Here is an 11,123-nt window from a genome sequence, read left to right as displayed (position 1 = left end):
ACGGGACTATGGTGGTGGCACAGGGGTGATTTGGTGATGGGAAACCCGTGGGGATTACAATTGAGATGAAAAAAAATGTGCAAAATGATGTAAATTAAACTTTTGTAATAAAAAAATGCAATACCTTTATCATCACTAGCCACATAATGCCTGGCTACCTGCCTTTTTCTAATATTAACAGTCACTGATGCTCACTGCCTAGTTACTATATTTCATCAGAGTTAGTTGGAAATATCTTGATATTCAGTTCTATCAATCTTCCTTTGTTTTTCATTAGCTATGAGAGATAATAAGTGAAGAAGTAGTTGTGCCACATTTGGGTGTAGCCATCCAGAAGGGAATAGGAACATTAAAAAAATTAAAATACTAAAAAAAGGAAAATACATCCAAGAAACCAAAGGGAGGAAATTTAGCAAGAATAAGGAAGAATCTTTAGTGTCAAATATCATGAAGATACCAAGTAAGAAAAGACCAGGAAAAGGTCATTTAGAAACAATAGTATGAAATTATGTTCCTTACCACAACCCCCAATATTGCACTTATGGAAGAAGATTCACATATATTTAAACCTGGTTATTCACCTCCAATCTCTCTGTGGAGGGTCTCTGCTGCAAGGAGAAGCGTACTATTCGACTAGTGGGCACAGTTGGGAACTTCCAACCCAAGAGCTTCACCTGTCCTAATATAATTGGCAGTGGTAAGTGGTCACTAGATCTTCCATGATGACCTGTGTTAAACCACCTGAAACTATATGAAAAACATCAGAGGAAGGGGAACTGAATGCACTGTAAATTCCCTAGCGGGATAAATGTCAGTCAACAGGAGCAACAGCAGCCTGAATAGGACAGGGCGGCTATGAAGAGCAGATTCTGATGACACCTGACTCTGGCCTCCTGGAACCAGCCTCCTGAGCACAGATGCCAGCATTATGTGCTGCAGGGGTGCATGGGCTGCAGGAACTATGGCAGAGAGTGTGAAAATTAGTGTGTGGTAGAAAGATCAACAGTAGCAAGAAAATCCCATGAACAATTCTCGTAAATTCAAAACAATATGAAACTATCCCCATGCAAAACAGGACTGAAAAACTTGGATTTAACATCAACTATGTCTTGCCAACAGGATATAACTAAGGCAAATTACATCAGGATCTTGAGAGGATTTGTGTGTGTGTGTATGTGTGTGTCTATGCATGTATAATATACACAAATAAAGAGGGATAACATGTTCCATCTCATAATTTGCTTGCAATAAGTAATATTTTTTAAACAAAAACCTGCATTCAAGATTAAACTCTAAGAGGTTTAAAATGCTTAAATGGCAAGCCCTAAGGTGGCAAGTCAGGTTATTTCTGAATGGTGGGCAGACTGGACATCTGGCCCTTGCAATGTGCCCCTCTCCCTGATTATACTGCCTCCCATTCCTAGGCACAAACAACACGCAAACTGCCCAGCTCCTAGCAAGTTTCTGGGACCACGGCAACACCTCTGTCAGCTTGAAAGTGAGCTGCAAAAAAATAGCACTACGAGCCTGAAACTCCAAGACAGATTCATTGCAAACAGATCAAAAGAAAGAACAGGTCTTTCTTAAGAACTAACTCCCCAATTAGCAACAGATAATTGAGAAAGCTCAACTATGAAGTGATTTTCAAAAGTTGCACAGTAGTTTGGTCAGTGTTGATATTGTTTTTGGAAGCTGTGCACTAATCTGAAAATTATTTCCATTGTAATTAGCAGGAAAAAATAAACCAAAGAAAGGTAAAAAAATAAACCAAAGACATTTCCAACCCTGGTAAATGTGGAACCTGGAATGTCCAAAAGAGTAATAAATTTCGCCAAGGTCTTGGATGTCATCAGATTTCTTAGAACAACAGACTCTTGGTATAAAAGACACAACAGTGCAGTCAACTACCCACTTTATAATACTAATTTATTCATATAGATAATATGTGGAGTAAAAATTATAATATGAACCCAATATTATACTTATCTTGTGTAACTCTAAAACCACTTAGTTTGAAGTTTAGGGCACATAACTAAGCTTAAAAAAGGCTGTAATTTATGCAATAAAACAACAAAAATACTGAGATTTCATTTTTATTAATTACATAGATTGAATAAAATATAAATTGAGCATCTTAACTTGGAAAAGTTTATTTTGAAAACCATAGTTTAGTAATGAAGAGGGTGATAAAACAAATTCTTGTGCTAATTCACTAACTTTTCAAAAACACATCATTGTGATTTTTTATAATTTTTGTTTCAATTTAGGGAGAATTGAAATTTTCTTTTTAATACACTCTTAGGACCAAAGAATACAGTTTAACATAATATTTTTAAGTGACCCAACAACAACCATGGGATACATGACTAAAATAAATATCTGTAATAAAATGTAAACTATGAACCCAGAACCCAGGTAACAAAGTGTCACAAACCAATAAATATGCTTTGGATGGCTCATATGCTAAAAGTTATTCATGTGCTATACCCATCAATGCCCCATCCATATGGTCTAGTTGAGGTGATCACAATGTGAATATTAAATGATATTGATTTATATTTTAATAATAATAAAAAGACTCATCATAAAGTTATTTGATGTTTTGGTGGACCAAAACCAAAGGAGGTATGTTACTGTAATTCACATTTCAGGTTAGGAGTTAAAATCCAAATAAATATAAATAGGGGAAAATGTTTGAACTGTAGTCTGTAAGCAAATAAGGATAATGATTATGGCATTCACACCACTAACTCTTCCTCCAGGATCTCCAGCTTGCTGACTACAAATTTTGGGAATTCTCACTCAGTGTGTAGTTAGATTAGAGGTAGACAGACAGACAGATAGATAGATGATAGGTAGATAGATAGATGATAGATAGGTAGGTAGATGATAGAAAGATATTCTATATAGTTATAGACATACATATAGTTGCTTATATATGTATGATATATATTGCATGTGTTTATATAATCACAATAAATGCAGAGCAAGCATTGACTAAAACCAACATTCATTAATGATTTGTTTGAAAATTTTAAGCTCTATTTAAGCAAAGTTCAAGTAGATAACAGTATTTTTGTCTATAATCACTATGCTGTACATATTGATAGATAAAAATGTGAAAAGGAATAAGATAAAATGTTAATATTAGGACCTATGTGGTAGCATAGAAATGCTTTGTCCACTATAATTTGTTCAAGCTTTCCATAAGTTTAAATATTTGCATTATAAACATTAGGGAAAATTAAATTTTTATAAAGAGCAAACAAGTGTAAAAGTATTGAAAGAAATCAGCTACCTAAGAATGGATATAATGAGATATATAAATGATACTTCTACAGAATAAAAAACAAAATATTATTGTTATAAAATAAAAAGCACTAGAATAAATGAAAGGATTTATCATATTCATGGTCTGCAATTATTATGTTGTAAATATTTCAATTTCTTACAGATGATCTATAGATTTAATAAATTCCATCTAGTCTTTCAGCAGGCTTTTGCTGTTGCTTAGAACTTAACAAGATGATTCTAAAAACTTACTTGGATATTCTAAGGGCTAGAATAGATAAATCAACCCTAAAATATGAGAACAAAGCTGGAAGATTTACACTGACAATTGTCAACGCATTTTATGAAACTACAGTAATTAAGGTAATGTGGAAATGGTGTAAGGATAGACAAATTGAGCAGTGGAATTAACATTGTAACAGATGCCACACACAAGTGCAAACACCAAGTTCATCAGAGTACTTGGGGTAGGGTCAATAGGAGATATTCTTATGAAAAAAAAAATTATATTGAATCAATTCTCACATCACACACAAAATTAGCCATTCTGGATGTATCCTAGTTGAATAGGGAAGAAAATCAATAAATCTAAAAGAAAAGAGTCAAGACCTTACAGAAGGCAAAGGTTTCTCAAACAGGACACAAAAAGCATTAAACTTAAAAAGGAGAAAAGAAATAAATTGTGTTACATTGATTTAAGAAAATCTGTCCTTCAAAAGGCATCATTAAGAGGACAGAAATAAAGCCGCACAAAGCGGGGAGCGATTTGTATTACAAACATCCAGCAAAGCATTTCTCTCTACAAAGTGCACAGAACTACAGATTACAATAGAAGAGGCAAAGGGAAAAGGAAGCCAATTAGTTGTGGCCAGCTATGATAATATTAAACTTATAAATTATAGAACAATATATATATGTGTGTGTGTGTGTGTGTCAATTAATGAAGTGCCTAGGTACTTGTTGCTTTAGTGATGCAAAAGCACGTTTGAGAAGAAGTAAAAGTTATAACCAACAAGATGTCAAGTTCATAGATTGAAACTTTTTTTAAAATGTGTTAACATTTACTTTCTGAATGGAGCAGGCCTCCCTGGTGGCACAGGGTTTAAATCACAGCATTATGAATCTATCCACAGCCACTGCAGCAAGAGTTTGATCCCAGCCAGGGAGTAACTCATATGGAACAACACACCTCTCCTTTTTCCCCCACTGCTCTCCTCAGTGTATTTCAGTAGATCTGCCTGTTCTGCTCCCCGGTCTGTCTCTGGTGAATCCTCTCACCACCCCTGCACCTCTGGCCAGTGCCACACTTCTGTATGAATAAATAGATAAATATTTTTTAAAATGTTTCTGAATGGAGCAAATTAAGCATTCTGTTCATTTTCTTTCCCTTCCAGTTCCTGCATTATAAGAGAAACTCTAGCATAACTCTGGTATAAAGTGCCTTTTTATTAACATCTATTACCTTGACTTATCCATTTATTTTTTTGCTTTGGAGAAGGTTTGGCATGCAACAGTTATATGGGGGGTCCATAAAAAGTTCTACTTCATTAGAAGTTTGCACTTGTACTGTTTGATATTATTCTAATTCCAGTCAAACATCCATTTCAAGTATTGCAACAAATCAGGCAAATGCACACCTGAACGTGTCCTTGGAATGTGCCAGTCATAAACAGATGCCAGCTATTCCAACTATGTCTCCATACTTCAGCCCATGTAATCTTTTCACAAACATGAACCAAAACAGCTCCTGGTTCTATTGCTTAAACATGTTATGATCTTATGCTCTTGGGTCATCAACCCTGTCTCAGGTCATCTGGCAAAACCTGAATGACTAAAAATGATTCAGGCTGAGGCTAAAAAGTCAATAAATGAGACAAAAGGAACAGATTCTATGTTAGAGTTCCTTGGAGAGGTGAACACAGCAGTTTGTGTCTATTCATAATATGTTAATGATTTCCAAGGATGTCACAAATGCTAGACCTTTCTAGATTCAGTACAGAGGATGTGATCAAAAGTGGAAGAGAAGGGAGAATTAGCAGTCACAGCTTAGAACATGATATTTATCTGATTTCTCTGAGGAACGATCATTGATTCCAAACACAAAAGGAATCTAGTAGAACTTAGGAACTATAACAACAAATAAGAAAATCAGTTCCAGTGAGAGCTGGAGTGTAAACCAAGACCTGGTAAGTGTTTGTTGTTTATCAGTCACATACTAAACAATACCCATTGTTGGGAGAGAAGAGGTTGACCCTGTGCTCTATGGGCACAACCCAGGTGTCCCCCAGACCCATGGCAACAACAATATACATGCTTCTCTTTGGGGGGGGGGGGAAACTGCTAGTACCCCGGTATGTATGACACAAGCTCAGAAAGTTTGAGCTTGGAGGTTGTTGTGGTTTGGGGAGATAAGGATGAACAATAGATAAATCTTTGAATACCACAATATTAGTTATAGGAGTATCACAATATTATTCATTATTAATAATTTAAATATTATATATATACAACATTTTATAACAGTATGTCTTAAAATTACTGTTTGCTTAATTGTTAAATTAGACTAATGTTAGTAAATAGGTGAAACTACTTTTTATACAGCAAGAAAAATTCCTACAGTTGTATTTAGACTTAGAAATAAAGTTTATATTTTATTTTTATGTTAAACATTTTTATATTGCATAAAACTCCATAATTAGTTTTTTTAAGTTCCATATTTTGCCATTTACTTCCATTTTTTCTCATGGTAGATACTTTTGAGAAGTATTGAATTAATGTATGTCACATTAATGTATGTATGAAGTGCATCTCCATCATCCCTAGTATACCAGCAACAGTGCCATTCCATTAAACATAAAGACATTGTCTAGTATTTTAAACATAATTTCTTGAAAAAAATAACAATAGTCCCCATAGCATATCAAAGATATTCCCTACCAGGATATTAGTGAATACTTAAACTTGGAGGTCTCATTTGGTGTTTGTTACTTTATGTATTAATATATATATATATATATATAACATCATTGCTCACTTTTAAACAATGTTTGCTTCCACCCCACTCAGGTGTAGTTCTCATAGAATGTTTTCCCCCAGTTTACCTGTGCACCATCACCACAGTCCCCTGTGCTTCTCCCTAACCCTCTCCCTCCCCCTGCCCCAACCCATAGATGTCTCTGGTTTATAATTGTACGTTTAGTTGTATCTTATATTGTTATTATTTTTCCCCTGATATCTTATTTGGTTACCCTATATTCCTCCTATAAATGAAACTGTCCAATATTTTTCTTTTTCCTTCTGACATTTCACTGAGCATAATTCCTTCTAGCTCCATCCATTTTTCTGTGAATGGCATGTTTGTCTTTTTTGATTGCTGAGTAGTATTGCATTGTGTAACCATACCATATCTTTTTTACTTAGTCATCTATTTTAGGGTATTTGTGGGTTTTCCAGGTATTATCTTTTGTAAATAGTGCTACAATAAACATAGGGGTACAGGTGTTCTTTTGAGTTGATGTTTTTGTGTCATTTGGGTAGGTACAGAGATGTGAAATTTCTGAGTCATATGATGGCTCAATTTTTATTAGCCTGAGGAAACTCCATACAGCTTTCCATAGTGGTTGGACCAGTTTGTACTCCCATAAGCAGTGCAGGAGAGTTCCTTTTTTTCTGCATTCTTGCCAACATTTGTTATTGCTAGTTTTGTTTTGTTTTTTGTTTGTTTGGTTGTTTTATATGCCATTCTTACAGGTATAAGATGATATGTTCATTGTGGTTTTGATTGCATTTCCCTGATTTTAAGAGATGTTGAATACTTCATATGCCTGTTGGCCATTTGCATTTCCTCTTTGGGAAAATGTCTTTTAAGTTATTCTGCCCATTTCTTAACTGGATTGTTTACTTTGTTTTTGTTGAGTTGTATGAGTTCTTTGTACATCATTGTGATCAGTCCCTTATCAATTATACAGATTGCAATGATATTTTTCCCCAATCTGTAGGTTGTCTCTTTGTTTTCATTAATGCTATTTGCTTTGCAGAAGCTGTTCAGTTTTATATAGTCCCAGGTATTTATCTTTTCCTTCATTTTCTTTGCTTCAGGTGATGAGTCTTTAAAGATGTTATTGAGATGTATATCTTGTAGGTTTTACCTATATTTTTTCTCAATATTTTATTGTTTCAGGTCTTATGCCCAGATATTTTATCCATTTTGAGTTTATGTTTTTGCATTATGTGAAGGAGTGATCTATATTTATTCTTTTGTTTCTGTTGGTTCAGTTTTCTCAGTACATAAATGAATACATGCAGATATAGCACAACTAATGCATCCTAACATAACCTATACAATGAGCATTCTAAAATGGGACCCTCAGAGGGTCCCATTTCCACAGCACTGTAGTTTCCTACTTCACTGTTCCACAGCAAACTGAGATCAGTGACATACCCCTGCATTGGCTTCCCTATCCTGCTTCACTTTCCTGCTCCCATTTTTCTTCCCCTCTGATCCCCTATAAACCACCTGTAACCAAAATTTCTATTTCAGATTCTGCTTTCTGGAAAATCAAAGCTCAGACAAAAATATTACCGCCAAGTAGATTGGAATATAACTATAAAATATCAAAATTAATTTTAAAAAATTATCCACAAGGAAAAGAGAAATTACCTAAAAATGAAATTACAGTAAGACAAACAGCTAAGAGAAAACAGCTACTAATTTAAAATTATGGTCCCTCAAAAGAAATATTGTAAGAATCAGGACAAATTTTAAAAATTACAGCTAAGCAGCACCTGAAATGTTTACCATCAATTTGTCTACATTAAAGGAATTTCTAAACACTGCTCTTCAGAAAGTATAAAAATAAGAAAATATTATAAGGTGCAAAAGAATGATAGGAAGGAAATTAACAAACATGCATAGCTCTAAGTAAATATGATCTCTATGGCATTATAGAAAAATAATGTCTAATTTGAAGGCTAAAAATAAAACACCTAAATCTGAGCAACAATAAATATAAGGAAGAAGTGGTAATGAAAGCTACAACGTTTCAAGTTCTTGTAGCATTTTGTAGGGAGGCTAAACAATTAACTTTAGATTTATTTAAATATACATGCTAACATTTTAAAATTTAACACAGAAATCGAAATAGGATTTTAGATTTCCAACACATTGAAGAATAAATGGAATATAAGTCAAGTAAATAGAAACAGCAAAATAGAGGGGAAACCACAAAATGAGAGAGACAAGTTCAAATTTATCTGTGATGATAATAAATATAAATGGCCCAAAGTCTCCTATTAAAATGCAGGGAATGTCAGACTGACTAATAAATAAAAAATAAAATAAATCTATCTCTATATTGCTTATCCAAATCATAAAAGCACAGAAGATTTTAAACTAGATAGACTAAAAATTTCAGCATACATATTTGTATGCCAAAGTGTGTATCACTAAATGCTTAAAATAGGGGGGAAAATAAAATAAATTTGAAGAGGGAATAAATGTAAGAGCAGAAATCACATAAATAAAAGAGATGAAAAGGAGAAGATATGTAAGATATGTAAGCCAAAAAAAGTTAAATAAGATCTCAGAAAAGATTAACTAAAGAAGTAAATTTCTGCTGAGACTGACCAAGAAAATGGACCCAAATGTAGTATTAGGCCTGAAAATGTTAGCATAACTGCAGCTAGATTAAAAACTAAATTTAATAAAAGTAATACTTATTGTTATTATATTTTGTTATTAATTAATGATAATAAAAGTAGTAATAATATAAAAGTTTAATAAAAGCAAATGTAATAAAGTAAAAATGAAAACAATGAACAACCATAAACCAGAGACATTTTATGGGGGTGGAAAGGGGAATGGGATCATAACTGGAATGGGAAGAGTGCACAGGACTCTGGTGATGGCACAGGGTGAATTGTCAGTGGGAAACCCATGGGGATTACAACTGAGATGACAAGTACACAAAATGAAGAACAATGTAAAATTAATTTAAAGAAAGAGAGAGAGGAAGAGAGAGAAAATGTCTTTGAGGGCACTCCTTGGTGGTACAACAGGTTAAAGCATACAGTATGAAACTATCTGCAGCCACTGCAGCAAAAGTTCAATCCCTGGCCAGGGAGTGACCCACATAGTGAAGCAGACCACACCTGTCTCTCAGTTGCTCCTCTCAGTATAATATTTCAGTTGATCTGCCCGTTCTGCTCCCCTCTCTGTCTCTAGTGAATCCTCTCACCAACCCTGTACCTCTGGTCTGTACCCCAGTTCTTGTATAGATAAATAAATCTTTTTTAAAAAAAAGAAAATGTAATTGATATTTTTTATTGAGATTTCATTGAATTGCATTGTATATTTCTTTGGGTAGAATGACCAATTTAATAATGTTAATTCTTCCCATTCATGTGCAGGGAATATTTTCCCATTTCTTTGTGTCTCCCATTTCTTCTAACATGTCTTATATATTTTTTTTTTGTATATATTTTTTAAGTCCTTTGCTAGGTTTACTCCTAGCATTTTGTTTTGTTTTGTTTTTGGTGTGACTGCAAAATGTGATTGCTATCTTAATTTCTTCCTCTTCTAGCTCATTGTATATAGGAAGGTAACTGATTTTTGCATATTGAACTTATATCCTGTCACTATGCTAAACTTACTTTTTTTCTATTAGATTTATCTGTAGATAATGATAGCTTATTCTTGTTTTCCAGTTTGGATTCATTTTATATCTTTCTTTTCCCTAATTTCTTTAAATAGAACTTCCAAAATTGAACATCCTTTTCTTGGGACAAATCTTATAGGAAAAGCTTTCAGTTTTTCACCATTGACAAGGATGTTAGCTGTAGGTTTGTTGTATATGACTTTTATTGTGTTAAGATATGCTCTACTTATCCCTAGTTATTTGAAGGTTTTCATCATAAATGGATGTTGAATATTAACAAGTGCTTTCTCAGCATCTATTCATCTATTCATATATTTCTTTTTGTTGATGTAGTGAATTACATTGATAGATTTTTTTGATGTTTAGCTATCCTTGTGCCCTGGTTTATAGCTAACTAGATCATGATGTATAATCCTTTTAATACATTGCTGGATTTCGTTTACTATTACTTTATTGAGGGTTTTTGTACTTGTGTTCACTAGAGAAATTGGTATATAGATTTCTTTTTTGTTGTTGCTGTCTTTGTTTGGCTTTGGTATTAGAATAATGTTGACCTACCAACCATTATGAAAAGTTGTATGGAGGTTCCTAAACTGTTAAAAATAGACCTCCCATGTGATCCAAAGGATGCAAAAACATTAATCCAAAAGAGTGCCTGCACTCCTATGTTTATTGCAACAATATTTACAATAGATAAGCTATGGAAACAACCCAAATGCCCCAAAATGGATGACTGGATCAAGATGATGTGGCACATATACACAATGGAATATTACTCAGCAATCAAAAAAGATAATCTCATTCCATTTGCAGCAACATGAATGAGCTGGAAGGGATCATGTTCAGTGAAATTAGTCAGAAATAAAAAGAAAAATGGTTTCACATATAGGAGGTCCATAAGAGACCCAAATAAGGAATGGGGTGGAAGTAATTGTAACAAAGTAAAGACCAAAATCAACAGGCACCTATAAATCAGAGACATTCTTGGAATGGGGGGAGGAGAGGTGGGAGAAATTTTATCAAAATTGGGGTAGGAAGAAGCACACATGGGTCTACTGTGATGGTATACAGGTGACTTGGTGGTAAGCATTTCTTGGGGACCATACACGAGATGATAAAGCATACATTATATGATAATGAAGAATGACGTAAAATATATATAAAATTAATATATAT

This window comes from Condylura cristata, unplaced genomic scaffold, assembly GCF_000260355.1.
Source record: "Condylura cristata isolate star-nosed mole 26May11 unplaced genomic scaffold, ConCri1.0 scaffold00044, whole genome shotgun sequence".
NCBI classification, from domain to species: Eukaryota; Metazoa; Chordata; class Mammalia; order Eulipotyphla; family Talpidae; genus Condylura; species Condylura cristata.
The sequence above is the reverse complement of the archived record's forward strand: the minus strand, read 5'-3'. Positions refer to the sequence as shown.